The sequence below is a fragment of the Tachyglossus aculeatus genome, chromosome 22, assembly GCF_015852505.1.
Source record: "Tachyglossus aculeatus isolate mTacAcu1 chromosome 22, mTacAcu1.pri, whole genome shotgun sequence".
In the NCBI taxonomy this organism is placed as follows: Eukaryota; Metazoa; Chordata; class Mammalia; order Monotremata; family Tachyglossidae; genus Tachyglossus; species Tachyglossus aculeatus.
The window spans coordinates 16,713,501-16,717,980 of NC_052087.1; positions in this window are offsets into that span (position 1 = coordinate 16,713,501).

A 4,480-nucleotide genomic window follows, 5' to 3' on the forward strand; every position below is an offset into this window, starting at 1 on the left:
AGGAAAAACCCTCTTCCACTCCAAGCTGTCTGCAAGCTGGATATTCATATACTCCCCTGAAAGCCACTTGGAATTCACAGCCCCGGCTCCCCGTCCTAGTCCTAAATCGAAAAACGGACTGCTCAGCTTTTTGGAAAAAAAAAATGCATAGATGCTTCCGGACCCTGCACCCTGCGTGGATCATCATCATCAATCGTATTTATTGAGCGCTTACTATGTGCAGAGCACTGTACTAAGCGCTTGGGGAAATACAAATTGGCAACACATAGAGACAGTCCCTACCCGACAATGGGCTCACAGTATAAAAGGGATATGTACAAGTAAAATAAATAAATAAGTAGCAGGGGGTTCGTAAGGAGGGATGCATGCAACTGGACTGTGGGAGTGGAGCGAGCTAAACACCGTGGCCTTCGTGGAAAGAGAGCGGGCTTGGGAGTCAGGACTGGGGTTCTAATCCCGCCTCTGCCAACTGCTTGCTGTATGATCAAAGCCTTATTGAAGGCACATCTCCTCCAGGAGGCTTTCCCAGACTAAGCCCCACTTGTCCTCGTCTCCTACTGCGTCTCCCTGACTTGCTCCCTTTGCTCTTTCCATGCTCCCAGCCCACAGCACTTATGTGCATATCTGTAATTTTATTTATTTGTATTAATGCTCTCCTCCCCCGCACACACCCCAACTGTAAACTCGTTGTGGGTGGGGAATGTGACTGTTTATTGTTGTATTGTACTCTCCCAAGTGCTTATTGCAGTGCACTGCACACACTAGAAGCTCAATAAATACATTTGAATGAATGGATGAATGATCTTGGTCAAGTCACTTATCTGTGCCTGAGTTTCCTCAACTGTAAAGTCATCATCATCATCAATCGTATTTATTGAGCGCTTACTGTGTGCAGAGCAATGTACTAAGCGCTTGGGAAGTACAAGTTGGCAACATATAGAGACAGTCCCTACCCAACAGTGGGCTCACAGTCTAAAAGGGGGAGACAGAGAACAAAACCAAACATACTAACAAAATAAAATAAATAGAATGGATATGTACAAGTAAAATAAATAAATAGAGTAATAAATATGTACAAACATATATACATATATACAGGTGCTGTGGGGAAGGGAAGGAGGTAAGATAGGGGGATGGAGATTCAATACCTGTTCTCCCTCCTATTTCAGACTGTGAGTCTCATGTGGGACGGACCATGACTGACCTATATTGACTTGTACCTACCCCAGGGCATAGAACAGTTTTTGACACATAGTAAGCACTTAACAAATACCATTAAACAAACTATCAGGGCGTGTTTTCGCAGATCCTGAATTCTCACACGCACAGTTGGACTAGATAAGAAACGGTGTCTTGGATCCACTGCAAGGCTTATGAAACTTATTTGGCTAGTCCCTCTAGTAAAGCCTTTCAGAAGGTGTTTTCAGGTTTGTTCAGGTAATGTGTGATCTTGTGCTCCGGAGGCAGGGGCTTTTTAAAACGCTAGATGAATCCTATTAAGCAATAACTGAATTGATGAATGCTCTGGAATGGTTAACTGTTGCAATTATTAACACCCCCAAACTTGGATAAGCCTATCCTGGTGGTTGTTGGCCCTTTGAGGTCTTCATCTACAGAGTTTCAGTAGACCGTACCTACAGATCCCTCAAAGATCTGTTGCTTAAAGAAAGTGAGAGTCCGGCTCTCATCCAGATCAATCTATCACTGGAATTTACGGAGCGGTTACTGTGTGCAAAGCACCCTTATACTTCAACTCCCATCTTCCAACTACTCCTCTGATGTCCTTGCCCTCTTTCACTGACTTCAGAGCTCCAGGAATTGGATGATCAAAAGAACCGTACATGCAAAGTTGGAGGGAGGCAAAAGGAGAACAGGAGGCGAAATGCATGAAGCAACAGCTGTTTAGATGGTTATGGGGGAGGCAGCAAAAACAAATGGGTCGGAAGCTGGGCAGGGAGCCAAGCAAGGGCAGAGGAGAGCTTAGTGGAAAGAGGACTGGCTGGAGTCGGAGGACCTGGGTTCTATGTTCAGCTCTGCCACTTAGCTGCTTTGTGACCTTGGGTAAGTCATTTCACTTCTCTGTCCCACCATTCTCCCACGTACAAAATAGGGAGTCAGTCCTCTTCTCCTGCTACTTGGACTGTGGGCCCCATGTGGGACCTGATTATCTTTTCATTCAATTGTATTTATTGTGCACTTAGTGTCTGTAGAGCACCGTACTGCGTTATATCTACCCCAGCATTTAATGCAGTGCTTGGCACATAATAAGTTTCTTAACAGATACCATTATTATTATGTGCATGGGAAGATGAGAAGCAGCATGGCGTAGTGGATAGAGCACAGGCCTGGGAGTCAGAAGGTCATGGGTTCTAATCCGGGCTTGGCCACTCGTCTGCTGTGTGACCTTGGGCAAGTCACTTCACTTCTCTGGGCCTCAGTTACCTCGTCTGTAAAATGAGGATTGAGACTGTGAGCCCCACATGGGACAGGGACTGTGTCCAACCCGATTTGCTTGTATCAACCCCAGCGCTTAGTACAGTGCCTGGCACATAGTTAAGCGCTTAACAAATGCCATTATATTATTATTATTATTATTATTATTATTATTATTATTATTATTATTATCTGGAGGGGGGCAGAAATGCAGCTATTCACTTCTCCCACCACCCCTAAACAAAATGCCCCACCACCCCCTCTCACATTTGGCCTTCAAATCAGAAGGTAATGGGTTCTAATCCTGCCACCTCCCCATGGCTGCAGTGTGACCTTGGGCAAGTCACTTCCCTGTACCTCTGTAAAATGGGGATTGAGACTGTGAGCCCCGTGGATTGGGTCCCAACTCGTATCTACCCCAGCGCTTGGAACAGTGCTTGATCTACAGTAAGCGCTTAACAAGTACCATCATTATTATTGAATTGTCCTTTCCATGTGCGTAACACGGTGCCCTGCACACAGTAAGCACTCAGTAAATACGATTGAATTCATTCATTCAATCGTATTTATTGAGTGCTTACTGTGTGCAGAGCACTGTACTAAGTGCTTAGAAAGTATAAGAATCCCGGCTCTGCCAATTGTCAGCTGTGTGACTTTGGGCAAGTCACTTCACTTCTCTGGGCCTCAGTTACCTCATCTGTAAAATGGGAATTAAGAATGTGAGCCCCCCGTGGGACAACCTGATCACTCTGTAACCTCCCCAGCGCTTAGAAAAGTGCTTTACACATAGTAAGCGATTAATAAATGCCAATAAAAAAAGTCGGCAATATATAGAGACGGTCTGAACCCAACAATGGGCTTGTTATTTGCTTCTGCTCTGAGAGCACTGGGCAGCGTCGGGTGGGAGAAGCAAAGGAAGGAGAAAGAGAAGCAGCATGGCTCAGTGGGAAGAGAACGGGCTTTGGAGTCAGAGGTCATGGGTTCAAATGCTGGCTTTGCCAATTGTCAGCTGTGTGACTTTGGGCGAGTCACTTAACTTCTCTGTGCCTCAGTTCCCTCATCTGTAAAATGGGGGTGAAGACTGTAAGCCCCCACCATGGGGCAACCTGATCACCTTGTAACCTCCCCAGCGCTTAGAACAGTGCTTTGCACGTAGTAAGCGCTTAATAAATTCCATTATTATTTTTGATTCTGCTTTGAGAGCACTGTGCAGCATCGTGGGGGGAAGAAGCAAAGGAAAGAGAACGAGAAGCAGCATGGCCCAGTGGTAAGAGAGCGGGCTTTGGAGTCAGAGGTCATGGGTTCAAATGCCGGCTTTGCCCATTGTCAGCTGTGTGACTTTGGGCGAATCACTTAACTTCTCTGTGCCTCAGTTCCCTCATCTGTAAAATGGGGATGAAGACTGTGAGCCCCACCGTGGGGCAACCTGATCACCTTGTAACCTCCCCAGCGCTTAGAACAGTACTTTGCACGTAGTAAGCACTTAATAAATTCCATTGTTATTTTTGATTCTGCTTTGAGAGCACTGTGCAACGTCGTGGCGGGGAGAAGCAAAGGAAAGAGAAAGAGAAGCAGCATGGCTCAGTGGTAAGAGCACGGGCTTTGGAGTCAGAGGTCAGGGGTTCGAATGCCAGCTTTGCCAATTGTCAGCTGTGTGAGTCACTTAACTTCTCTGTGCCTCAGTTCCCTCATTTGTAAAATGGGTTTGAAGACTGAGAGCCCCCACCGTGGGACAACCTGATCACCTTGTAACCTCCCCGGCGCTTAGAACAGTGCTTTGCACGTAGTGAGCGCTTAATAAATTCCATTATTATTTTTGATTCTGCTTTGAGAGCACCGCGCAGCGTGGTAGGGGGAAGAAGCAAAGGCAAAGGGGCTCGCCCAAACCGAAGCCACTCCCTCTCCGGTTGCAGGGCTGGGGTGGGGAGAGAGAGATGCAGGAAGTGAGAGGTTAAACCGATCCGAAAGAGGCTCCGCCTCCGGAGGGCCGGGACAGTGCTCGGCCCAGGGCCAGGGCCAGGCCTCGCCCCCGTGGCAACCGGCCGGC